The sequence below is a fragment of the Oreochromis aureus genome, linkage group 9 (assembly GCF_013358895.1).
Source record: "Oreochromis aureus strain Israel breed Guangdong linkage group 9, ZZ_aureus, whole genome shotgun sequence".
NCBI classification, from domain to species: domain Eukaryota; kingdom Metazoa; phylum Chordata; class Actinopteri; order Cichliformes; family Cichlidae; genus Oreochromis; species Oreochromis aureus.
In genome coordinates this window covers 11,463,105-11,489,593 of record NC_052950.1, presented here as the reverse complement: position 1 = coordinate 11,489,593, position 26,489 = coordinate 11,463,105, and the positions used below count along the sequence as shown (strand labels likewise).

The following is a 26,489-nucleotide window of genomic DNA, read 5'->3' as shown; positions in this document are numbered from 1 at the left end:
CAGCTATGTCCTGGCAAAATTAGGCACACCTTCAGTAAACATGGCGTCCTTCAGTCAGTCTTTTAGCCACCCCAGACGTGCTCCTGTGCAGTCCTCCAGGATCCTGTCTGAGTACCGCCGCCGCAAGCCGATGACTGATGCGTCTGACAAATGCTGATTGCATTGCAAGAGGACTGGGATCGGGAATGGACGGACAGCGGATTTCACTGGGAATGGGACAACAGCAGAAATAGCTTCAAACATCAAACATTACTGCATGAAAAGCACAAAGAGTGGACACATTTCATTGTTTGAAACACTGCTTTTCACTTCAGCTCTTTGTATGTAATAACTTTGCTCTTCTCCACAGCTGGCTGACGGACACACAAAAGCGCAAGCAAGAGTGGCCACAGACCCACTATGCCGGCCTTTGTACACTCTCTCCATCTAATGATAGAGAGGAAGGATGCATTCACTACTTCTAGCCTCCACTATTCAAATTCATTATTTTCAGGGTGTCCTAAAAGCTTCCTGAAAAGAATTACGCTTGTTCCAAAACGCTGCATCCAGAGTACAGTCAGGGACTAGAAGGAGAGTATATTTCCCCATATGGACTTCTCTCTTCATTGGCTCCCTATTAAATCCCAAATAAAAATCCAAATACTTGCCCTCACACACAAGGTCTTGAATGATCACGACCAATTTTGTCTACAAGATCTCACAGTGCCATATCATCCCAACAGAGTGCTTTGCTCTCAGACTGCTGGCTTCCGACGGGATTTAAAAGTAGAATGGAAGGCAGAGCCATCACTTTTCAGGTCCCTCTCTGTGGAATCAGCTCCCACTTTGGATTCGGGACACAGACACTTGCTCTCATTTTTTAATTAAGCTTAAAACCTTTTTGCCAGTGTCCAAATAACTTGAAAGAGGAGCCAAGGAAGTCATCGTCCCAGATTCACACCTTTTCACACCTTGTCTGGTGTGACCTGACGAAGTCGCGTGACCATTGCGACTCTCAAGGTGCTAGCAATCACGCAAGGCGTTAAATGCGTGAGAGGCCACACTTGAATAGCAAAGAAGCTTTGCTGATGAGATTAAATGTGCAGTTGCATGAAACCACTAGTCTTTTAGGGATCTACCTTTTGAGCAGTTTAGAAGCTGACAAGCGTGTAATCAAAATGCCCACCTTGTTAATTGTCCTGAAAGGCTGTATAAACAGGACAATGAATCAGTAATGTTGCCAGCTTTCATAGCGATGGTGGTATAGTGGCGAGCATAGCTGCCTTCCAAGCAGTTGACCCGGGTTCGATTCCCGGCCATCGCAGTTGCCACTAGTAGTGCTGTTCAAGCAGGTCTGCGTTCACTTTTACACTAAAACTGTTCTCCGCTCTTTCTGCAAAGGCTTACAATGTCAAGCCAGGTGCATTCTTCATCGGCCTCGCTGCTGCCGTTTGCTGTGGAAAAGCACTGCTCACACAGGCTTTGAGGTCTCATCGCCTCTTACATGAAACTGGGATTTGACACGCTACTTCTTCATAAAGACACCCAGTCCCACTTTAAACGTTTTGCTGAATGTTTGGAATGAAGATAACATTCTACTAACCATGTACTGATCAGCTCTTTGCAGGTGGCAAAATCATCAGCTGTGTGTGTAACTGTTCATGCAAGCAAGCAAGCAAGCTAATGTCAGCCAGCTAGCTGCAACCGCAGCTGTGCTGCACCGATCTGACGGAACTGCAAAACCACAAGCTTTCGCACCAAAGCCATGCAGCTACCGCATTTACAATCCAGCGTGGCCGTTGTTGAGCAGATCCGACTTGAAAGACGATGACGTAGGACTTGGAAGACGCATGTCTTTCAAGTATGTAGTTAATGGGCAAATGTGGTTGTTGTGGCCGAGCGGTCAAGGCGATGGACTAGAAATCCATTGGGGTCTCCCGCACAGGTTCGAATCCTGTCGACAACGATCAGCTTTTTTGCGGCAGTCCACACGTCGACTTGAGAAGAAGCGCGGTATGGAGATCACCTGAGAGGGTGCCAGGAGAAATAGCCCAACCTTTGCTCCAGAAAATAGAGCACGCAGTAGCAATGGACCCAGCTATGTCCTGGCAAAATTAGGCACACCTTCAGTAAACATGGCGCCCTTCGGTCAGTCTTTTAGCCACCCCAGACGTGCTCCTGTGCAGTCCTCCAGGATCCTGTCTGAGTACCGCCGCCGCAAGCCGATGACTGATGCGTCTGACAAATGCTGATTGCATTGCAAGAGGACTGGGATCGGGAATGGACGGACAGCGGATTTCACTGGGAATGGGACAACAGCAGAAATAGCTTCAAACATCAAACATTACTGCATGAAAAGCACAAAGAGTGGACACATTTCATTGTTTGAAACACTGCTTTTCACTTCAGCTCTTTGTATGTAATAACTTTGCTCTTCTCCACAGCTGGCTGACGGACACACAAAAGCGCAAGCAAGAGTGGCCACAGACCCACTATGCCGGTTTTTGTACACTCTCTCCATCTAATGATAGAGAGGAAGGATGCATTCACTACTTCTAGCCTCCACTATTCAAATTCATTATTTTCAGGGTGTCCTAAAAGCTTCCTGAAAAGAATTACGCTTGTTCCAAAACGCTGCATCCAGAGTACAGTCAGGGACTAGAAGGAGAGAGTATATTTCCCCATATGGACTTCTCTCTTCATTGGCTCCCTATTAAATCCCAAATAAAATCCAAATACTTGCCCTCACACACAAGGTCTTGAATGATCACGACCAATTTTGTCTACAAGATCTCACAGTGCCATATCATCCCAACAGAGTGCTTTGCTCTCAGACTGCTGGCTTCCGACGGGATTTAAAAGTAGAATGGAAGGCAGAGCCATCACTTTTCAGGTCCTCTCTGTGGAATCAGCTCCCACTTTGGATTCGGGACACAGACACTTGCTCTCATTTTTAATTAAGCTTAAAACCTTTTGCCAGTGTCCAAATAACTTGAAAGAGGAGCCAAGGAAGTCATCGTCCCAGATTCACACCTTTTCACACCTTGTCTGGTGTGACCTGAAGAAGTCGCGTGACCATTGCGACTCTCAAGGTGCTAACAATCACGCAAGGCGTTAAATGCGTGAGAGGCCACACTTGAATAGCAAAGAAGCTTTGCTGATGAGATTAAATGTGCAGTTGCATGAAACCACTAGTCTTTTTAGGGATCTACCTTTTGAGCAGTTTAGAAGCTGACAAGCGTGTAATCAAAATGCCCACCTTGTTAATTGTCCTGAAAGGCTGTATAAACAGGACAATGAATCAGTAATGTTGCCAGCTTTCATAGCGATGGTGGTATAGTGGCGAGCATAGCTGCCTTCCAAGCAGTTGACCCGGGTTCGATTCCCGGCCATCGCAGTTGCCACTAGTAGTGCTGTTCAAGCAGGTCTGCGTTCACTTTTACACTAAAACTGTTCTCCGCTCTTTCTGCAAAGGCTTACAATGTCAAGCCAGGTGCATTCTTCATCGGCCTCGCTGCTGCCGTTTGCTGTGGAAAAGCACTGCTCACACAGGCTTTGAGGTCTCATCGCCTCTTACATGAAACTGGGATTTGACACGCTACTTCTTCATAAAGACACCCAGTCCCACTTTAAACGTTTTGCTGAATGTTTGGAATGAAGATAACATTCTACTAACCATGTACTGATCAGCTCTTTGCAGGTGGCAAAATCATCAGCTGTGTGTGTAACTGTTCATGCAAGCAAGCAAGCAAGCTAATGTCAGCCAGCTAGCTGCAACCGCAGCTGTGCTGCACCGATCTGACGGAACTGCAAAACCACAAGCTTTCGCACCAAAGCCATGCAGCTACCGCATTTACAATCCAGCGTGGCCGTTGTTGAGCAGATCCGACTTGAAAGACATATGACGTAGGACTTGGAAGACGCATGTCTTTCAAGTATGTAGTTAATGGGCAAATGTGGTTGTTGTGGCCGAGCGGTCAAGGCGATGGACTAGAAATCCATTGGGGTCTCCCGCACAGGTTCGAATCCTGTCGACAACGGTCAGCTTTTTTGCGGCAGTCCACACGTCGACTTGAGAAGAAGCCGCGGTATGGAGATCACCTGAGAGGGTGCCAGGAGAAATAGCCCCACCTTTGCTCCAGAAAATAGAGCACGCAGTAGCAATGGACCCAGCTATGTCCTGGCAAAATTAGGCACACCTTCAGTAAACATGGCGTCCTTCAGTCAGTCTTTTAGCCACCCCAGACGTGCTCCTGTGCAGTCCTCCAGGATCCTGTCTGAGTACCGCGCTGCCGCCGCAAGCCGATGACTGATGCGTCTGACAAATGCTGATTGCATTGCAAGAGGACTGGGATCGGGATTGGACGGACAGCGGATTTCACTGGGAATGGGACAACAGCAGAAATAGCTTCAAACATCAAACATTACTGCATGAAAAGCACAAAGAGTGGACACATTTCATTGTTTGAAACACTGCTTTTCACTTCAGCTCTTTGTATGTAATAACTTTGCTCTTCTCCACAGCTGGCTGACGGACACACAAAAGCGCAAGCAAGAGTGGCCACAGACCCACTATGCCGGCCTTTTTGTACTCTCTCCATCTATTGATAGAGAGGAAGGATGCATTCACTACTTCTTGCCTCCACTATTCAAATTCATTATTTTCAGGGTGTCCTAAAAGCTTCCTGAAAAGAATTACGCTTGTTCCAAAACGCTGCATCCAGGGTACAGTCAGGGACTAGAAGGAGAGTATACTTCCCCATATGGACTTCTCTCTTCATTGGCTCCCTATTAAATCTCAAATAAAAATCCAAATACTTGCCCTCACACACAAGGTCTTGAATGATCACGACCAATTTTGTCTACAAGATCTCACAGTGCCATATCATCCCAACAGAGTGCTTTGCTCTCAGACTGCTGGCTTCCGACGGGATTTAAAAGTAGAATGGAAGGCAGAGCCATCACTTTTCAGGTCCCTCTCTGTGGAATCAGCTCCCACTTTGGATTCGGGACACAGACACTTGCTCTCATTTTTTAATTAAGCTTAAAACCTTTTTGCCAGTGTCCAAATAACTTGAAAGAGGAGCCAAGGAAGTCATCGTCCCAGATTCACACCTTTTCACACCTTGTCTGGTGTGACCTGAAGAAGTCACGTGACCATTGCGACTCTCAAGGTGCTAACAATCACGCAAGGCGTTAAATGCGTGAGAGGCCACACTTGAATAGCAAAGAAGCTTTGCTGATGAGATTAAATGTGCAGTTGCATGAAACCACTAGTCTTTTAGGGATCTACCTTTTGAGCAGTTTAGAAGCTGACAAGCGTGTAATCAAAATGCCCACCTTGTTAATTGTCCTGAAAGGCTGTATAAACAGGACAATGAATCAGTAATGTTGCCAGCTTTCATAGCGATGGTGGTATAGTGGCGAGCATAGCTGCCTTCCAAGCAGTTGACCCGGGTTCGATTCCGGCCATCGCAGTTGCCACTAGTAGTGCTGTTCAAGCAGGTCTGCGTTCACTTTTACACTAAAACTGTTCTCCGCTCTTTCTGCAAAGGCTTACAATGTCAAGCCAGGTGCATTCTTCATCGGCCTCGCTGCTGCCGTTTGCTGTGGAAAAGCACTGCTCACACAGGCTTTGAGGTCTCATCGCCTCTTACATGAAACTGGGATTTGACACGCTACTTCTTCATAAAGACACCCAGTCCCACTTTAAACGTTTTGCTGAATGTTTGGAATGAAGATAACATTCTACTAACCATGTACTGATCAGCTCTTTGCAGGTGGCAAAATCATCAGCTGTGTGTGTAACTGTTCATGCAAGCAAGCAAGCAAGCTAATGTCAGCCAGCTAGCTGCAACCGCAGCTGTGCTGCACCGATCTGACGGAACTGCAAAACCACAAGCTTTCGCACCAAAGCCATGCAGCTACCGCGATTTACAATCCAGCGTGGCCGTTGTTGAGCAGATCCGACTTGAAAGACGATGACGAGGACTTGGAAGACGCATGTCTTTCAAGTATGTAGTTAATGGGCAAATGTGGTTGTTGTGGCCGAGCGGTCAAGGCGATGGACTAGAAATCCATTGGGGTCTCCCCGCACAGGTTCGAATCCTGTCGACAACGGTCAGCTTTCGTGCGGCAGTCCACACGTCGACTTGAGAAGAAGCCGCAGTATGGAGATCACCTGAGAGGTTGCCAGGAGAAATAGCCCGACCTTTGCTCCAGGAAAATAGAGCACGCAGTAGCAATGGACCCAGCTATGTCCTGGCAAAATTAGGCACACCTTCAGTAAACATGGCGTCCTTCGGTCAGTCTTTTAGCCACCCCAGACGTGCTCCTGTGCAGTCCTCCAGGATCCTGTCTGAGTACCGCCGCCGCAAGCCGATGACTGATGCATGTGACAAATGCTGATTGCATTGCAAGAGGACTGGGATCGGGATTGGACGGACAGCGGATTTCACTGGGAATGGGACAACAGCAGAAATAGCTTCAAACATCAAACATTACTGCATGAACAGCACAAAGAGTGGACACATTTCATTGTTTGAAACACTGCTTTTCACTTCAGCTCTTTGTATATGTAATAACTTTGCTCTTCTCCACAGCTGGCTGACGGACACACAAAAGCGCAAGCAAGAGTGGCCACAGACCCACTATGCCGGCCTTTGTACACTCTCTCCATCTAATGATAGAGAGGAAGGATGCATTCACTACTTCTAGCCTCCACTATTCAAATTCATTATTTTCAGGGTGTCCTAAAAGCTTCCTGAAAAGAATTACGCTTGTTCCAAAACGCTGCATCCAGAGTACAGTCAGGGACTAGAAGGAGAGCGTATATTTCCCCATATGGACTTCTCTCTTCATTGGCTCCCTATTAAATCCCAAATAAAAATCCAAATACTTGCCCTCACACACAAGGTCTTGAATGATCACGACCAATTTTGTCTACAAGATCTCACAGTGCCATATCATCCCAACAGAATGCTTTGCTCTCAGACTGCTGGCTTCCGACGGGATTTAAAAGTAGAATGGAAGGCAGAGCCATCACTTTTCAGGTCCCTCTCTGTGGAATCAGCTCCCACTTTGGATTCGGGACACAGACACTTGCTCTCATTTTTAATTAAGCTTAAAACCTTTTGCCAGTGTCCAAATAACTTGAAAGAGGAGCCAAGGAAGTCATCGTCCCAGATTCACACCTTTTCACACCTTGTCTGGTGTGACCTGAAGAAGTCGCGTGACCATTGCGACTCTCAAGGTGCTAGCAATCACGCAAGGGCTTTAAATGCGTGAGAGGCCACACTTGAATAGCAAAGAAGCTTTGCTGATGAGATTAAATGTGCAGTTGCATGAAACCACTAGTCTTTTTAGGGATCTACCTTTTGAGCAGTTTAGAAGCTGACAAGCGTGTAATCAAAATGCCCACCTTGTTAATTGTCCTGAAAGGCTGTATAAACAGGACAATGAATCAGTAATGTTGCCAGCTTTCATAGCGATGGTGGTATAGTGGCGAGCATAGCTGCCTTCCAAGCAGTTGACCCGGGTTCGATTCCCGCCATCGCAGTTGCCACTAGTAGTGCTGTTCAAGCAGGTCTGCGTTCACTTTTACACTAAAACTGTTCTCCGCTCTTTCTGCAAAGGCTTACAATGTCAAGCCAGGTGCATTCTTCATCGGCCTCGCTGCTGCCGTTTGCTGTGGAAAAGCACTGCTCACACAGGCTTTGAGGTCTCATCGCCTCTTACATGAAACTGGGATTTGACACGCTACTTCTTCATAAAGACACCCAGTCCCACTTTAAACGTTTTGCTGAATGTTTGGAATGAAGATAACATTCTACTAACCATGTACTGATCAGCTCTTTGCAGGTGGCAAAATCATCAGCTGTGTGTGTAACTGTTCATGCAAGCAAGCAAGCAAGCTAATGTCAGCCAGCTAGCTGCAACCGCAGCTGTGCTGCACCGATCTGACGGAACTGCAAAACCACAAGCTTTCGCACCAAAGCCATGCAGCTACCGCATTTACAATCCAGCGTGGCGTTGTTGAGCAGATCCGACTTGAAAGACATATGACGTGGGACTTGGAAGACGCATGTCTTTCAAGTATGTAGTTAATGGGCAAATGTGGTTGTTGTGGCCGAGCGGTCAAGGCGATGGACTAGAAATCCATTGGGGTCTCCCCGCACAGGTTCGAATCCTGTCGACAACGGTCAGCTTTTTTGCGGCAGTCCACACGTCGACTTGAGAAGAAGCCGCGGTATGGAGATCACCTGAGAGGGTGCCAGGAGAAATAGCCCGACCTTTGCTCCAGAAAATAGAGCACGCAGTAGCAATGGACCCAGCTATGTCCTGGCAAAATTAGGCACACCTTCAGTAAACATGGCGTCCTTCAGTCAGTCTTTTAGCCACCCCAGACGTGCTCCTGTGCAGTCCTCCAGGATCCTGTCTGAGTACCGCCGCCGCAAGCCGATGACTGATGCGTCTGACAAATGCTGATTGCATTGCAAGAGGACTGGGATCGGGAATGGACGGACAGCGGATTTCACTGGGAATGGGACAACAGCAGAAATAGCTTCAAACATCAAACATTACTGCATGAACAGCACAAAGAGTGGACACATTTCATTGTTTGAAACACTGCTTTTCACTTCAGCTCTTTGTATGTAATAACTTTGCTCTTCTCCACAGCTGGCTGACGGACACACAAAAGCGCAAGCAAGAGTGGCCACAGACCCACTATGCCGACCTTTGTACACTCTCTCCATCTAATGATAGAGAGGAAGGATGCATTCACTACTTCTAGCCTCCACTATTCAAATTCATTATTTTCAGGGTGTCCTAAAAGCTTCCTGAAAAGAATTACGCTTGTTCCAAAACGCTGCATCCAGAGTACAGTCAGGGACTAGAAGGAGAGCGTATATTTCCCCATATGGACTTCTCTCTTCATTGGCTCCCTATTAAATCCCAAATAAAAATCCAAATACTTGCCCTCACACACAAGGTCTTGAATGATCACGACCAATTTTGTCTACAAGATCTCACAGTGCCATATCATCCCAACAGAGTGCTTTGCTCTCAGACTGCTGGCTTCCGACGGGATTTAAAAGTAGAATGGAAGGCAGAGCCATCACTTTTCAGGTCCCTCTCTGTGGAATCAGCTCCCACTTTGGATTCGGGACACAGACACTTGCTCTCATTTTTAATTAAGCTTAAAACCTTTTGCCAGTGTCCAAATAACTTGAAAGAGGAGCCAAGGAAGTCATCGTCCCAGATTCACACCTTTTCACACCTTGTCTGGTGTGACCTGAAGAAGTCACGTGACCATTGCGACTCTCAAGGTGCTAACAATCACGCAAGGCGTTAAATGCGTGAGAGGCCACACTTGAATAGCAAAGAAGCTTTGCTGATGAGATTAAATGTGCAGTTGCATGAAACCACTAGTCTTTTAGGGATCTACCTTTTGAGCAGTTTAGAAGCTGACAAGCGTGTAATCAAAATGCCCACCTTGTTAATTGTCCTGAAAGGCTGTATAAACAGGACAATGAATCAGTAATGTTGCCAGCTTTCATAGCGATGGTGGTATAGTGGCGAGCATAGCTGCCTTCCAAGCAGTTGACCCGGGTTCGATTCCCGGCCATCGCAGTTGCCACTAGTAGTGCTGTTCAAGCAGGTCTGCGTTCACTTTTACACTAAAACTGTTCTCCGCTCTTTCTGCAAAGGCTTACAATGTCAAGCCAGGTGCATTCTTCATCGGCCTCGCTGCTGCGTTTGCTGTGGAAAAGCACTGCTCACACAGGCTTTGAGGTCTCATCGCCTCTTACATGAAACTGGGATTTGACACGCTACTTCTTCATAAAGACACCCAGTCCCACTTTAAACGTTTTGCTGAATGTTTGGAATGAAGATAACATTCTACTAACCATGTACTGATCAGCTCTTTGCAGGTGGCAAAATCATCAGCTGTGTGTGTAACTGTTCATGCAAGCATGCAAGCAAGCAAGCAAGCTAATGTCAGCCAGCTAGCTGCAACCGCAGCTGTGCTGCACCGATCTGACGGAACTGCAAAACCACAAGCTTTCGCACCAAAGCCATGCAGCTACCGTGATTTACAATCCAGCGTGGCCGTTGTTGAGCAGATCCGACTTGAAAGACGTATGACGTAGGACTTGGAAGACGCATGTCTTTCAAGTATGTAGTTAATGGGCAAATGTGGTTGTTGTGGCCGAGCGGTCAAGGCGATGGACTAGAAATCCATTGGGGTCTCCCCGCACAGGTTCGAATCCTGTCGACAACGGTCAGCTTTTGTGCGGCAGTCCACACGTCGACTTGAGAAGAAGCCGCGGTATGGAGATCACCTGAGAGGTTGCCAGGAGAAATAGCCCCACCTTTGCTCCAGGAAAATAGAGCACGCAGTAGCAATGGACCCAGCTATGTCCTGGCAAAATTAGGCACACCTTCAGTAAACATGGCGTCCTTCAGTCAGTCTTTTAGCCACCCCAGACGTGCTCCTGTGCAGTCCTCCAGGATCCTGTCTGAGTACCGCCGCTGCCGCCGCAAGCCGATGACTGATGCGTCTGACAAATGCTGATTGCATTGCAAGAGGACTGGGATCGGGATTGGACGGACAGCGGATTTCACTGGGAATGGGACAACAGCAGAAATAGCTTCAAACATCAAACATTACTGCATGAAAAGCACAAAGAGTGGACACATTTCATTGTTTGAAACACTGCTTTTCACTTCAGCTCTTTGTATGTAATAACTTTGCTCTTCTCCACAGCTGGCTGACGGACACACAAAAGCGCAAGCAAGAGTGGCCACAGACCCACTATGCCGGCCTTTGTACACTCTCTCCATCTATTGATAGAGAGGAAGGATGCATTCACTACTTCTTGCCTCCACTATTCAAATTCATTATTTTCAGGGTGTCCTAAAAGCTTCCTGAAAAGAATTACGCTTGTTCCAAAACGCTGCATCCAGGGTACAGTCAGGGACTAGTCGGAGAGAGTATACTTCCCCCATATGGACTTCTCTCTTCATTGGCTCCCTATTAAATCCCAAATAAAAATCCAAATACTTGCCCTCACACACAAGGTCTTGAATGATCACGACCAATTTTGTCTACAAGATCTCACAGTGCCATATCATCCCAACAGAGTGCTTTGCTCTCAGACTGCTGGCTTCCGACGGGATTTAAAAGTAGAATGGAAGGCAGAGCCATCACTTTTCAGGTCCCTCTCTGTGGAATCAGCTCCCACTTTGGATTCGGGACACAGACACTTGCTCTCATTTTTTAATTAAGCTTAAAACCTTTTTGCCAGTGTCCAAATAACTTGAAAGAGGAGCCAAGGAAGTCATCGTCCCAGATTCACACCTTTTCACACCTTGTCTGGTGTGACCTGAAGAAGTCACGTGACCATTGCGACTCTCAAGGTGCTAACAATCACGCAAGGCGTTAAATGCGTGAGAGGCCACACTTGAATAGCAAAGAAGCTTTGCTGATGAGATTAAATGTGCAGTTGCATGAAACCACTAGTCTTTTAGGGATCTACCTTTTGAGCAGTTTAGAAGCTGACAAGCGTGTAATCAAAATGCCCACCTTGTTAATTGTCCTGAAAGGCTGTATAAACAGGACAATGAATCAGTAATGTTGCCAGCTTTCATAGCGATGGTGGTATAGTGGCGAGCATAGCTGCCTTCCAAGCAGTTGACCCGGGTTCGATTCCCGGCCATCGCAGTTGCCACTAGTAGTGCTGTTCAAGCAGGTCTGCGTTCACTTTTACACTAAAACTGTTCTCCGCTCTTTCTGCAAAGGCTTACAATGTCAAGCCAGGTGCATTCTTCATCGGCCTCGCTGCTGCCGTTTGCTGTGGAAAAGCACTGCTCACACAGGCTTTGAGGTCTCATCGCCTCTTACATGAAACTGGGATTTGACACGCTACTTCTTCATAAAGACACCCAGTCCCACTTTAAACGTTTTGCTGAATGTTTGGAATGAAGATAACATTCTACTAACCATGTACTGATCAGCTCTTTGCAGGTGGCAAAATCATCAGCTGTGTGTGTAACTGTTCATGCAAGCAAGCAAGCAAGCTAATGTCAGCCAGCTAGCTGCAACCGCAGCTGTGCTGCACCGATCTGACGGAACTGCAAAACCACAAGCTTTCGCACCAAAGCCATGCAGCTACCGCGATTTACAATCCAGCGTGGCCGTTGTTGAGCAGATCCGACTTGAAAGACGATGACGTGGGACTTGGAAGACGCATGTCTTTCAAGTATGTAGTTAATGGGCAAATGTGGTTGTTGTGGCCGAGCGGTCAAGGCGATGGACTAGAAATCCATTGGGGTCTCCCCGCACAGGTTCGAATCCTGTCGACAACGGTCAGCTTTTTTGCGGCAGTCCACACGTCGACTTGAGAAGAAGCCGCGGTATGGAGATCACCTGAGAGGGTGCCAGGAGAAATAGCCCCACCTTTGCTCCAGAAAATAGAGCACGCAGTAGCAATGGACCCAGCTATGTCCTGGCAAAATTAGGCACACCTTCAGTAAACATGGCGTCCTTCAGTCAGTCTTTTAGCCACCCAGGCGTGCTCCTGTGCAGTCCTCCAGGATCCTGTCTGAGTACCGCCCGCGCCGATGACGATGACTGATGCGTCTGACAAATGCTGATTGCATTGCAAGAGGACTGGGATCGGGATTGGACGGACAGCGGATTTCACTGGGAATGGGACAACAGCAGAAATAGCTTCAAACATCAAACATTACTGCATGAAAAGCACAAAGAGTGGACACATTTCATTGTTTGAAACACTGCTTTTCACTTCAGCTCTTTGTATGTAATAACTTTGCTCTTCTCCACAGCTGGCTGACGGACACAAAAGCGCAAGCAAGAGTGGCCACAGACCCACTATGCCGGCCTTTTGTACACTCTCTCCATCTATTGATAGAGAGGAAGGATGCATTCACTACTTCTAGCCTCCACTATTCAAATTCATTATTTTCAGGGTGTCCTAAAAGCTTCCTGAAAAGAATTACGCTTGTTCCAAAACGCTGCATCCAGGGTACAGTCAGGGACTAGAAGGAGAGTATATTTCCCCATATGGACTTCTCTCTTCATTGGCTCCCTATTAAATCCCAAATAAAAATCCAAATACTTGCCCTCACACACAAGGTCTTGAATGATCACGACCAATTTTGTCTACAAGATCTCACAGTGCCATATCATCCCAACAGAGTGCTTTGCTCTCAGACTGCTGGCTTCCGACGGGATTTAAAAGTAGAATGGAAGGCAGAGCCATCACTTTTCAGGTCCCTCTCTGTGGAATCAGCTCCCACTTTGGATTCGGGACACAGACACTTGCTCTCATTTTTAATTAAGCTTAAAACCTTTTGCCAGTGTCCAAATAACTTGAAAGAGGAGCCAAGGAAGTCATCGTCCCAGATTCACACCTTTTCACACCTTGTCTGGTGTGACCTGAAGAAGTCGCGTGACCATTGCGACTCTCAAGGTGCTAACAATCACGCAAGGCGTTAAATGCGTGAGAGGCCACACTTGAATAGCAAAGAAGCTTTGCTGATGAGATTAAATGTGCAGTTGCATGAAACCACTAGTCTTTTTAGGGATCTACCTTTTGAGCAGTTTAGAAGCTGACAAGCGTGTAATCAAAATGCCCACCTTGTTAATTGTCCTGAAAGGCTGTATAAACAGGACAATGAATCAGTAATGTTGCCAGCTTTCATAGCGATGGTGGTATAGTGGCGAGCATAGCTGCCTTCCAAGCAGTTGACCCGGGTTCGATTCCCGCCATCGCAGTTGCCACTAGTAGTGCTGTTCAAGCAGGTCTGCGCTCACTTTTACACTAAAACTGTTCTCCGCTCTTTCTGCAAAGGCTTACAATGTCAAGCCAGGTGCATTCTTCATCGGCCTCGCTGCTGCCGTTTGCTGTGGAAAAGCACTGCTCACACAGGCTTTGAGGTCTCATCGCTCTTACATGAAACTGGGATTTGACACGCTACTTCTTCATAAAGACACCCAGTCCCACTTTAAACGTTTTGCTGAATGTTTGGAATGAAGATAACATTCTACTAACCATGTACTGATCAGCTCTTTGCAGGTGGCAAAATCATCAGCTGTGTGTGTAACTGTTCATGCAAGCAAGCAAGCAAGCTAATGTCAGCCAGCTAGCTGCAACCGCAGCTGTGCTGCACCGATCTGACGGAACTGCAAAACCACAAGCTTTCGCACCAAAGCCATGCAGCTACCGCATTTACAATCCAGCGTGGCCGTTGTTGAGCAGATCCGACTTGAAAGACGATGATGACGAGGACTTGGAAGACGCATGTCTTTCAAGTATGTAGTTAACGGGCAAATGTGGTTGTTGTGGCCGAGCGGTCAAGGCGATGGACTAGAAATCCATTGGGGTCTCCCCGCACAGGTTCGAATCCTGTCGACAACGGTCAGCTTTTTTGCGGCAGTCCACACGTCGACTTGAGAAGAAGCCGCGGTATGGAGATCACCTGAGAGGGTGCCAGGAGAAATAGCCCGACCTTTGCTCCAGGAAAATAGAGCACGCAGTAGCAATGGACCCAGCTATGTCCTGGCAAAATTAGGCACACCTTCAGTAAACATGGCGTCCTTCGGTCAGTCTTTTAGCCACCCCAGACGTGCTCCTGTGCAGTCCTCCAGGATCCTGTCTGAGTACCGCCGCCGCAAGCCGATGACTGATGCATGTGACAAATGCTGATTGCATTGCAAGAGGACTGGGATCGGGATTGGACGGACAGCGGATTTCACTGGGAATGGGACAACAGCAGAAATAGCTTCAAACATCAAACATTACTGCATGAACAGCACAAAGAGTGGACACATTTCATTGTTTGAAACACTGCTTTTCACTTCAGCTCTTTGTATGTAATAACTTTGCTCTTCTCCACAGCTGGCTGACGGACACACAAAAGCGCAAGCAAGAGTGGCCACAGACCCACTATGCCCGTTTTTGTACACTCTCTCCATCTAATGATAGAGAGGAAGGATGCATTCACTACTTCTAGCCTCCACTATTCAAATTCATTATTTTCAGGGTGTCCTAAAAGCTTCCTGAAAAGAATTACGCTTGTTCCAAAACGCTGCATCCAGAGTACAGTCAGGGACTAGAAGGAGAGCGTATATTTCCCCATATGGACTTCTCTCTTCATTGGCTCCCTATTAAATCCCAAATAAAAATCCAAATACTTGCCCTCACACACAAGGTCTTGAATGATCACGACCAATTTTGTCTACAAGATCTCACAGTGCCATATCATCCCAACAGAATGCTTTGCTCTCAGACTGCTGGCTTCCGACGGGATTTAAAAGTAGAATGGAAGGCAGAGCCATCACTTTTCAGGTCCCTCTCTGTGGAATCAGCTCCCACTTTGGATTCGGGACACAGACACTTGCTCTCATTTTTAATTAAGCTTAAAACCTTTTGCCAGTGTCCAAATAACTTGAAAGAGGAGCCAAGGAAGTCATCGTCCCAGATTCACACCTTTTCACACCTTGTCTGGTGTGACCTGAAGAAGTCACGTGACCATTGCGACTCTCAAGGGTGCTAACAATCACGCAAGGCGTTAAATGCGTGAGAGGCCACACTTGAATAGCAAAGAAGCTTTGCTGATGAGATTAAATGTGCAGTTGCATGAAACCACTAGTCTTTTAGGGATCTACCTTTTGAGCAGTTTTAGAAGCTGACAAGCGTGTAATCAAAATGCCCACCTTGTTAATTGTCCTGAAAGGCTGTATAAACAGGACAATGAATCAGTAATGTTGCCAGCTTTCATAGCGATGGTGGTATAGTGGCGAGCATAGCTGCCTTCCAAGCAGTTGACCTGGGTTCGATCCCCGCCATCGCAGTTGCCACTAGTAGTGCTGTTCAAGCTGGTCTGCGTTCACTTTTACACTAAAACTGTTCTCCGCTCTTTCTGCAAAGGCTTACAATGTCAAGCCAGGTGCATTCTTCATCGGCCTCGCTGCTGCCGTTTGCTGTGGAAAAGCACTGCTCACACAGGCTTTGAGGTCTCATCGCCTCTTACATGAAACTGGGATTTGACACGCTACTTCTTCATAAAGACACCCAGTCCCACTTTAAACGTTTTGCTGAATGTTTGGAATGAAGATAACATTCTACTAACCATGTACTGATCAGCTCTTTGCAGGTGGCAAAATCATCAGCTGTGTGTGTAACTGTTCATGCAAGCAAGCAAGCAAGCTAATGTCAGCCAGCTAGCTGCAACCGCAGCTGTGCTGCACCGATCTGACGGAACTGCAAAACCACAAGCTTTCGCACCAAAGCCATGCAGCTACCGCATTTACAATCCAGCGTGGCCGTTGTTGAGCAGATCCGACTTGAAAGACGATGACGAGGACTTGGAAGACGCATGTCTTTCAAGTATGTAGTTAATGGGCAAATGTGGTTGTTGTGGCCGAGCGGTCAAGGCGATGGACTAGAAATCCATTGGGGTCTCCCCGCACAGGTTCGAATCCTGTCGACAACGGTCAGCTTTTTTGCGGCAGTCCACACGTCGACTTGAGAAGAAGCCGCGGTATGGAGATCACCTGAGAGGGTGCCAGGAGAAATAGCCCGACCTTTGCTCCAGAAAATAGAGCACGCAGTAGCAATGGACCCAGCTATGTCCTGGCAAAATTAGGCACACCTTCAGTAAACATGGCGTCCTTCAGTCAGTCTTTTAGCCACCCCAGACGTGCTCCTGTGCAGTCCTCCAGGATCCTGTCTGAGTACCGCCGCTGCCGCCGCAAGCCGATGACTGATGCGTCTGACAAATGCTGATTGCATTGCAAGAGGACTGGGATCGGGATTGGACGGACAGCGGATTTCACTGGGAATGGGACAACAGCAGAAATAGCTTCAAACATCAAACATTACTGCATGAAAAGCACAAAGAGTGGACACATTTCATTGTTTGAAACACTGCTTTTCACTTCAGCTCTTTGTATGTAATAACTTTGCTCTTCTCCACAGCTGGCTGACGGACACACAAAAGCGCAAGCAAGAGTGGCCACAGACCCACTATGCCGGCCTTTGTACACTCTCTCCATCTAATGATAGAGAGGAAGGATGCATTCACTACTTCTAGCCTCCACTATTCAAATTCATTATTTTCAGGGTGTCCTAAAAGCTTCCTGAAAAGAATTACGCTTGTTCCAAAACGCTGCATCCAGAGTACAGTCAGGGACTAGAAGGAGAGCGTATATTTCCCCATATGGACTTCTCTCTTCATTGGCTCCCTATTAAATCCCAAATAAAAATCCAAATACTTGCCCTCACACACAAGGTCTTGAATGATCACGACCAATTTTGTCTACAAGATCTCACAGTGCCATATCATCCCAACAGAGTGCTTTGCTCTCAGACTGCTGGCTTCCGACGGGATTTAAAAGTAGAATGGAAGGCAGAGCCATCACTTTTCAGGTCCCTCTCTGTGGAATCAGCTCCCACTTTGGATTCGGGACACAGACACTTGCTCTCATTTTTAATTAAGCTTAAAACCTTTTGCCAGTGTCCAAATAACTTGAAAGAGGAGCCAAGGAAGTCATCGTCCCAGATTCACACCTTTTCACACCTTGTCTGGTGTGACCTGAAGAAGTCACGTGACCATTGCGACTCTCAAGGTGCTAACAATCACGCAAGGCGTTAAATGCGTGAGAGGCCACACTTGAATAGCAAAGAAGCTTTGCTGATGAGATTAAATGTGCAGTTGCATGAAACCACTAGTCTTTTTAGGGATCTACCTTTTGAGCAGTTTAGAAGCTGACAAGCGTGTAATCAAAATGCCCACCTTGTTAATTGTCCTGAAAGGCTGTATAAACAGGACAATGAATCAGTAATGTTGCCAGCTTTCATAGCGATGGTGGTATAGTGGCGAGCATAGCTGCCTTCCAAGCAGTTGACCCGGGTTCGATTCCCGCCATCGCAGTTGCCACTAGTAGTGCTGTTCAAGCAGGTCTGCGCTCACTTTTACACTAAAACTGTTCTCCGCTCTTTCTGCAAAGGCTTACAATGTCAAGCCAGGTGCATTCTTCATCGGCCTCGCTGCTGCCGTTTGCTGAAAAGCACTGCTCACACAGGCTTTGAGGTCTCATCGCCTTACATGAAACTGGGATTTGACACGCTACTTCTTCATAAAGACACCCAGTCCCACTTTAAACGTTTTGCTGAATGTTTGGAATGAAGATAACATTCTACTAACCATGTACTGATCAGCTCTTTGCAGGTGGCAAAATCATCAGCTGTGTGTGTAACTGTTCATGCAAGCAAGCAAGCAAGCTAATGTCAGCCAGCTAGCTGCAACCGCAGCTGTGCTGCACCGATCTGACGGAACTGCAAAACCACAAGCTTGCGCACCAAAGCCATGCAGCTACCCGATTTACAATCCAGCGTGGCGTTGTTGAGCAGATCCGACTTGAAAGACGATGACGAGGACTTGGAAGACGCATGTCTTTCAAGTATGTAGTTAATGGGCAAATGTGGTTGTTGTGGCCGAGCGGTCAAGGCGATGGACTAGAAATCCATTGGGGTCTCCCGCACAGGTTCGAATCCTGTCGACAACGGTCAGCTTTTTGCGGCAGTCCACACGTCGACTTGAGAAGAAGCCGCGGTATGGAGATCACCTGAGAGGGTGCCAGGAGAAATAGCCCGACCTTTGCTCCAGAAAATAGAGCACGCAGTAGCAATGGACCCAGCTATGTCCTGGCAAAATTAGGCACACCTTCAGTAAACATGGCGTCCTTCAGTCAGTCTTTTAGCCACCCCAGACGTGCTCCTGTGCAGTCCTCCAGGATCCTGTCTGAGTACCGCCGCTGCCGCCGCAAGCCGATGACTGATGCGTCTGACAAATGCTGATTGCATTGCAAGAGGACTGGGATCGGGATTGGACGGACAGCGGATTTCACTGGGAATGGGACAACAGCAGAAATAGCTTCAAACATCAAACATTACTGCATGAAAAGCACAAAGAGTGGACACATTTCATTGTTTGAAACACTGCTTTTCACTTCAGCTCTTTGTATGTAATAACTTTGCTCTTCTCCACAGCTGGCTGACGGACACACAAAAGCGCAAGCAAGAGTGGCCACAGACCCACTATGCCGGGTTTTTGTACACTCTCTCCATCTAATGATAGAGAGGAAGGATGCATTCACTACTTCTAGCCTCCACTATTCAAATTCATTATTTTCAGGGTGTCCTAAAAGCTTCCTGAAAAGAATTACGCTTGTTCCAAAACGCTGCATCCAGAGTACAGTCAGGGACTAGAAGGAGAGCGTATATTTCCCCATATGGACTTCTCTCTTCATTGGCTCCCTATTAAATCCCAAATAAAAATCCAAATACTTGCCCTCACACACAAGGTCTTGAATGATCACGACCAATTTTGTCTACAAGATCTCACAGTGCCATATCATCCCAACAGAGTGCTTTGCTCTCAGACTGCTGGCTTCCGACGGGATTTAAAAGTAGAATGGAAGGCAGAGCCATCACTTTTCAGGTCCCTCTCTGTGGAATCAGCTCCCACTTTGGATTCGGGACACAGACACTTGCTCTCATTTTTTAATTAAGCTTAAAACCTTTTGCCAGTGTCCAAATAACTTGAAAGAGGAGCCAAGGAAGTCATCGTCCCAGATTCACACCTTTTCACACCTTGTCTGGTGTGACCTGAAGAAGTCGCGTGACCATTGCGACTCTCAAGGTGCTAGCAATCACGCAAGGCGTTAAATGCGTGAGAGGCCACACTTGAATAGCAAAGAAGCTTTGCTGATGAGATTAAATGTGCAGTTGCATGAAACCACTAGTCTTTTTAGGGATCTACCTTTTGAGCAGTTTAGAAGCTGACAAGCGTGTAATCAAAATGCCCACCTTGTTAATTGTCCTGAAAGGCTGTATAAACAGGACAATGAATCAGTAATGTTGCCAGCTTTCATAGCGATGGTGGTATAGTGGCGAGCATAGCTGCCTTCCAAGCAGTTGACCCGGGTTCGATTCCCGCCATCGCAGTTGCCACTAGTAGTGCTGTTCAAGCAGGTCTGCGTTCACTTTACACTAAAACTGTTCTCCGCTCTTTCTGCAAAGGCTTACAATGTCAAGCCAGGTGCATTCTTCATCGGCCTCGCTGCTGCCGTTTGCTGTGGAAAAGCACTGCTCACACAGGCTTTGAGGTCTCATCGCCTCTTACATGAAACTGGGATTTGACACGCTACTTCTTCATAAAGACACCCAGTCCCACTTTAAACGTTTTGCTGAATGTTTGGAATGAAGATAACATTCTACTAACCATGTACTGATCAGCTCTTTGCAGGTGGCAAAATCATCAGCTGTGTGTGTAACTGTTCATGCAAGCAAGCAAGCAAGCTAATGTCAGCCAGCTAGCTGCAACCGCAGCTGTGCTGCACCGATCTGACGGAACTGCAAAACCACAAGCTTTCGCACCAAAGCCATGCAGCTACCGTGATTTACAATCCAGCGTGGCCGTTGTTGAGCAGATCCGACTTGAAAGACGATGACGTGAGGACTTGGAAGACGATGTCTTTCAAGTATGTAGTTAATGGGCAAATGTGGTTGTTGTGGCCGAGCGGTCAAGGCGATGGACTAGAAATCCATTGGGGTCTCCCCGCACAGGTTCGAATCCTGTCGACAACGGTCAGCTTTTTGCGGCAGTCCACACGCCGACTTGAGAAGAAGCCGCGGTATGGAGATCACCTGAGAGGGTGCCAGGAGAAATAGCCCGACCTTTGCTCCAGAAAATAGAGCACGCAGTAGCAATGGACCCAGCTATGTCCTGGCAAAATTAGGCACACCTTCAGTAAACATGGCGTCCTTCAGTCAGTCTTTTAGCCACCCCAGACGTGCTCCTGTGCAGTCCTCCAGGATCCTGTCTGAGTACCGCCGCAAGCCGATGACTGATGCGTCTGACAAATGCTGATTGCATTGCAAGAGGACTGGGATCGGGATTGGACGGACAGCGGATTTCACTGGGAATGGGACAACAGCAGAAATAGCTTCAAACATCAAACATTACTGCATGAAAAGCACAAAGAGTGGACACATTTCATTGTTTGAAACACTGCTTTTCACTTCAGCTCTTTGTATGTAATAACTTTGCTCTTCTCCACAGCTGGCTGACGGACACACAAAAGCGCAAGCAAGAGTGGCCACAGACCCACTATGCCGGCCTTTGTACACTCTCTCCATCTATTGATAGAGAGGAAGGATGCATTCACTACTTCTAGCCTCCACTATTCAAATTCATTATTTTCAGGGTGTCCTAAAAGCTTCCTGAAAAGAATTACGCTTGTTCCAAAACGCTGCATCCAGAGTACAGTCAGGGACTAGAAGGAGAGAGTATACTTCCCCCATATGGACTTCTCTCTTCATTGGCTCCCTATTAAATCCCAAATAAAAATCCAAATACTTGCCCTCACACACAAGGTCTTGAATGATCACGACCAATTTTGTCTACAAGATCTCACAGTGCCATATCATCCCAACAGAGTGCTTTGCTCTCAGACTGCTGGCTTCCGACGGGATTTAAAAGTAGAATGGAAGGCAGAGCCATCACTTTTCAGGTCCCTCTCTGTGGAATCAGCTCCCACTTTGGATTCGGGACACAGACACTTGCTCTCATTTTTAATTAAGCTTAAAACCTTTTGCCAGTGTCCAAATAACTTGAAAGAGGAGCCAAGGAAGTCATCGTCCCAGATTCACACCTTTTCACACCTTGTCTGGTGTGACCTGAAGAAGTCACGTGACCATTGCGACTCTCAAGGTGCTAACAATCACGCAAGGCGTTAAATGCGTGAGAGGCCACACTTGAATAGCAAAGAAGCTTTGCTGATGAGATTAAATGTGCAGTTGCATGAAACCACTAGTCTTTTAGGGATCTACCTTTTGAGCAGTTTAGAAGCTGACAAGCGTGTAATCAAAATGCCCACCTTGTTAATTGTCCTGAAAGGCTGTATAAACAGGACAATGAATCAGTAATGTTGCCAGCTTTCATAGCGATGGTGGTATAGTGGCGCGAGCATAGCTGCCTTCCAAGCAGTTGACCCGGGTTCGATTCCCGCCATCGCAGTTGCCACTAGTAGTGCTGTTCAAGCAGGTCTGCGTTCACTTTTACACTAAAACTGTTCTCCGCTCTTTCTGCAAAGGCTTACAATGTCAAGCCAGGTGCATTCTTCATCGGCCTCGCTGCTGCCGTTTGCTGTGGAAAAGCACTGCTCACACAGGCTTTGAGGTCTCATCGCCTCTTACATGAAACTGGGATTTGACACGCTACTTCTTCATAAAGACACCCAGTCCCACTTTAAACGTTTTGCTGAATGTTTGGAATGAAGATAACATTCTACTAACCATGTACTGATCAGCTCTTTGCAGGTGGCAAAATCATCAGCTGTGTGTGTAACTGTTCATGCAAGCAAGCAAGCAAGCTAATGTCAGCCAGCTAGCTGCAACCGCAGCTGTGCTGCACCGATCTGACGGAACTGCAAAACCACAAGCTTTCGCACCAAAGCCATGCAGCTACCGCATTTACAATCCAGCGTGGCCGTTGTTGAGCAGATCCGACTTGAAAGACGATGACGAGGACTTGGAAGACGCATGTCTTTCAAGTATGTAGTTAACGGGCAAATGTGGTTGTTGTGGCCGAGCGGTCAAGGCGATGGACTAGAAATCCATTGGGGTCTCCCCGCACAGGTTCGAATCCTGTCGACAACGGTCAGCTTTTTTGCGGCAGTCCACACGTCGACTTGAGAAGAAGCCGCGGTATGGAGATCACCTGAGAGGGTGCCAGGAGAAATAGCCCCACCTTTGCTCCAGAAAATAGAGCACGCAGTAGCAATGGACCCAGCTATGTCCTGGCAAAATTAGGCACACCTTCAGTAAACATGGCGTCCTTCAGTCAGTCTTTTAGCCACCCCAGACGTGCTCCTGTGCAGTCCTCCAGGATCCTGTCTGAGTACCGCCGCAAGCCGATGACTGATGCGTCTGACAAATGCTGATTGCATTGCAAGAGGACTGGGATCGGGATTGGACGGACAGCGGATTTCACTGGGAATGGGACAACAGCAGAAATAGCTTCAAACATCAAACATTACTGCATGAAAAGCACAAAGAGTGGACACATTTCATTGTTTGAAACACTGCTTTTCACTTCAGCTCTTTGTATGTAATAACTTTGCTCTTCTCCACAGCTGGCTGACGGACACACAAAGCGCAAGCAAGAGTGGCCACAGACCCACTATGCCGGCCTTTTGTACACTCTCTCCATCTATTGATAGAGAGGAAGGATGCATTCACTACTTCTAGCCTCCACTATTCAAATTCATTATTTTCAGGGTGTCCTAAAAGCTTCCTGAAAAGAATTACGCTTGTTCCAAAACGCTGCATCCAGGGTACAGTCAGGGACTAGAAGGAGAGAGTATACTTCCCCCATATGGACTTCTCTCTTCATTGGCTCCCTATTAAATCCCAAATAAAAATCCAAATACTTGCCCTCACACACAAGGTCTTGAATGATCACGACCAATTTTGTCTACAAGATCTCACAGTGCCATATCATCCCAACAGAGTGCTTTGCTCTCAGACTGCTGGCTTCCGACGGGATTTAAAAGTAGAATGGAAGGCAGAGCCATCACTTTTCAGGTCCCTCTCTGTGGAATCAGCTCCCACTTTGGATTCGGGACACAGACACTTGCTCTCATTTTTAATTAAGCTTAAAACCTTTTGCCAGTGTCCAAATAACTTGAAAGAGGAGCCAAGGAAGTCATCGTCCCAGATTCACACCTTTTCACACCTTGTCTGGTGTGACCTGAAGAAGTCGCGTGACCATTGCGACTCTCAAGGTGCTAACAATCACGCAAGGCGTTAAATGCGTGAGAGGCCACACTTGAATAGCAAAGAAGCTTTGCTGATGAGATTAAATGTGCAGTTGCATGAAACCACTAGTCTTTTTAGGGATCTACCTTTTGAGCAGTTTAGAAGCTGACAAGCGTGTAATCAAAATGCCCACCTTGTTAATTGTCCTGAAAGGCTGTATAAACAGGACAATGAATCAGTAATGTTGCCAGCTTTCATAGCGATGGTGGTATAGTGGCGAGCATAGCTGCCTTCCAAGCAGTTGACCCGGGTTCGATTCCCGCCATCGCAGTTGCCACTAGTAGTGCTGTTCAAGCAGGTCTGCGTTCACTTTTACACTAAAACTGTTCTCCGCTCTTTCTGCAAAGGCTTACAATGTCAAGCCAGGTGCATTCTTCATCGGCCTCGCTGCTGCCGTTTGCTGTGGAAAAGCACTGCTCACACAGGCTTTGAGGTCTCATCGCCTCTTACATGAAACTGGGATTTGACACGCTACTTCTTCATAAAGACACCCAGTCCCACTTTAAACGTTTTGCTGAATGTTTGGAATGAAGATAACATTCTACTAACCATGTACTGATCAGCTCTTTGCAGGTGGCAAAATCATCAGCTGTGTGTGTAACTGTTCATGCAAGCAAGCAAGCAAGCTAATGTCAGCCAGCTAGCTGCAACCGCAGCTGTGCTGCACCGATCTGACGGAACTGCAAAACCACAAGCTTTCGCACCAAAGCCATGCAGCTACCGCATTTACAATCCAGCGTGGCCGTTGTTGAGCAGATCCGACTTGAAAGACGTATGACGTAGGACTTGGAAGACGCATGTCTTTCAAGTATGTAGTTAATGGGCAAATGTGGTTGTTGTGGCCGAGCGGTCAAGGCGATGGACTAGAAATCCATTGGGGTCTCCCCGCACAGGTTCGAATCCTGTCGACAACGGTCAGCTTTTGTGCGGCAGTCCACACGTCGACTTGAGAAGAAGCCGCGGTATGGAGATCACCTGAGAGGGTGCCAGGAGAAATAGCCCGACCTTTGCTCCAGGAAAATAGAGCACGCAGTAGCAATGGACCCAGCTATGTCCTGGCAAAATTAGGCACACCTTCAGTAAACATGGCGTCCTTCGGTCAGTCTTTTAGCCACCCCAGACGTGCTCCTGTGCAGTCCTCCAGGATCCTGTCTGAGTGAGCCGCCGCCGCCGCAAGCCGATGACTGATGCATGTGACAAATGCTGATTGCATTGCAAGAGGACTGGGATCGGGATTGGACGGACAGCGGATTTCACTGGGAATGGGACAACAGCAGAAATAGCTTCAAACATCAAACATTACTGCATGAACAGCACAAAGAGTGGACACATTTCATTGTTTGAAACACTGCTTTTCACTTCAGCTCTTTGTATGTAATAACTTTGCTCTTCTCCACAGCTGGCTGACGGACACACAAAAGCGCAAGCAAGAGTGGCCACAGACCCACTATGCCGGCCTTTGTACACTCTCTCCATCTAATGATAGAGAGGAAGGATGCATTCACTACTTCTAGCCTCCACTATTCAAATTCATTATTTTCAGGGTGTCCTAAAAGCTTCCTGAAAAGAATTACGCTTGTTCCAAAACGCTGCATCCAGAGTACAGTCAGGGACTAGAAGGAGAGCGTATATTTCCCCCATATGGACTTCTCTCTTCATTGGCTCCCTATTAAATCCCAAATAAAAATCCAAATACTTGCCCTCACACACAAGGTCTTGAATGATCACGACCAATTTTGTCTACAAGATCTCACAGTGCCATATCATCCCAACAGAGTGCTTTGCTCTCAGACTGCTGGCTTCCGACGGGATTTAAAAGTAGAATGGAAGGCAGAGCCATCACTTTTCAGGTCCCTCTCTGTGGAATCAGCTCCCACTTTGGATTCGGGACACAGACACTTGCTCTCATTTTTAATTAAGCTTAAAACCTTTTGCCAGTGTCCAAATAACTTGAAAGAGGAGCCAAGGAAGTCATCGTCCCAGATTCACACCTTTTCACACCTTGTCTGGTGTGACCTGAAGAAGTCGCGTGACCATTGCGACTCTCAAGGTGCTAACAATCACGCATAAGGCGTTAAATGCGTGAGAGGCCACACTTGAATAGCAAAGAAGCTTTGCTGATGAGATTAAATGTGCAGTTGCATGAAACCACTAGTCTTTTTAGGGATCTACCTTTTGAGCAGTTTAGAAGCTGACAAGCGTGTAATCAAAATGCCCACCTTGTTAATTGTCCTGAAAGGCTGTATAAACAGGACAATGAATCAGTAATGTTGCCAGCTTTCATAGCGATGGTGGTATAGTGGCGAGCATAGCTGCCTTCCAAGCAGTTGACCTGGGTTCGATTCCGGCCATCGCAGTTGCCACTAGTAGTGCTGTTCAAGCAGGTCTGCGTTCACTTTTACACTAAAACTGTTCTCCGCTCTTTCTGCAAAGGCTTACAATGTCAAGCCAGGTGCATTCTTCATCGGCCTCGCTGCTGCCGTTTGCTGTGGAAAAGCACTGCTCACACAGGCTTTGAGGTCTCATCGCCTACATACATGAAACTGGGATTTGACACGCTACTTCTTCATAAAGACACCCAGTCCCACTTTAAAC

General features: G+C 47.1%; 16 non-coding genes across 16 annotated transcripts; all 16 read left to right on the top strand.

Moving 5' to 3' along the window:
• Positions 1 to 1,231: 1,231 nt before the first annotated feature.
• trnag-ucc lies at positions 1,232 to 1,303 on the top strand. Its single transcript has one exon. It is a non-coding gene; the product is annotated as a tRNA-Gly (tRNA).
• A 561-nt stretch (positions 1,304 to 1,864) lies between these two features.
• On the top strand, positions 1,865 to 1,945 carry trnas-aga. The gene has a single exon. It is a non-coding gene; the product is annotated as a tRNA-Ser (tRNA).
• A 1,359-nt stretch (positions 1,946 to 3,304) lies between these two features.
• On the top strand, positions 3,305 to 3,376 carry trnag-ucc. The gene has a single exon. It is a non-coding gene; the product is annotated as a tRNA-Gly (tRNA).
• A 562-nt stretch (positions 3,377 to 3,938) lies between these two features.
• On the top strand, positions 3,939 to 4,019 carry trnas-aga. Its single transcript has one exon. It is a non-coding gene; the product is annotated as a tRNA-Ser (tRNA).
• Positions 4,020 to 6,017: 1,998 nt separating this feature from the next.
• On the top strand, positions 6,018 to 6,099 carry trnas-aga. The gene has a single exon. It is a non-coding gene; the product is annotated as a tRNA-Ser (tRNA).
• A 1,998-nt stretch (positions 6,100 to 8,097) lies between these two features.
• trnas-aga lies at positions 8,098 to 8,179 on the top strand. The gene has a single exon. It is a non-coding gene; the product is annotated as a tRNA-Ser (tRNA).
• Positions 8,180 to 9,540: 1,361 nt separating this feature from the next.
• trnag-ucc lies at positions 9,541 to 9,612 on the top strand. The gene has a single exon. It is a non-coding gene; the product is annotated as a tRNA-Gly (tRNA).
• A 570-nt stretch (positions 9,613 to 10,182) lies between these two features.
• trnas-aga lies at positions 10,183 to 10,264 on the top strand. Its single transcript has one exon. It is a non-coding gene; the product is annotated as a tRNA-Ser (tRNA).
• Positions 10,265 to 11,635: 1,371 nt separating this feature from the next.
• On the top strand, positions 11,636 to 11,707 carry trnag-ucc. Its single transcript has one exon. It is a non-coding gene; the product is annotated as a tRNA-Gly (tRNA).
• A 562-nt stretch (positions 11,708 to 12,269) lies between these two features.
• trnas-aga lies at positions 12,270 to 12,351 on the top strand. The gene has a single exon. It is a non-coding gene; the product is annotated as a tRNA-Ser (tRNA).
• A 1,993-nt stretch (positions 12,352 to 14,344) lies between these two features.
• Positions 14,345 to 14,426, top strand: trnas-aga. The gene has a single exon. It is a non-coding gene; the product is annotated as a tRNA-Ser (tRNA).
• A 1,995-nt stretch (positions 14,427 to 16,421) lies between these two features.
• On the top strand, positions 16,422 to 16,503 carry trnas-aga. The gene has a single exon. It is a non-coding gene; the product is annotated as a tRNA-Ser (tRNA).
• A 1,993-nt stretch (positions 16,504 to 18,496) lies between these two features.
• Positions 18,497 to 18,577, top strand: trnas-aga. The gene has a single exon. It is a non-coding gene; the product is annotated as a tRNA-Ser (tRNA).
• A 2,001-nt stretch (positions 18,578 to 20,578) lies between these two features.
• Positions 20,579 to 20,660, top strand: trnas-aga. Its single transcript has one exon. It is a non-coding gene; the product is annotated as a tRNA-Ser (tRNA).
• A 1,991-nt stretch (positions 20,661 to 22,651) lies between these two features.
• trnas-aga lies at positions 22,652 to 22,733 on the top strand. Its single transcript has one exon. It is a non-coding gene; the product is annotated as a tRNA-Ser (tRNA).
• Positions 22,734 to 24,726: 1,993 nt separating this feature from the next.
• Positions 24,727 to 24,808, top strand: trnas-aga. Its single transcript has one exon. It is a non-coding gene; the product is annotated as a tRNA-Ser (tRNA).
• Positions 24,809 to 26,489: the final 1,681 nt, after the last annotated feature.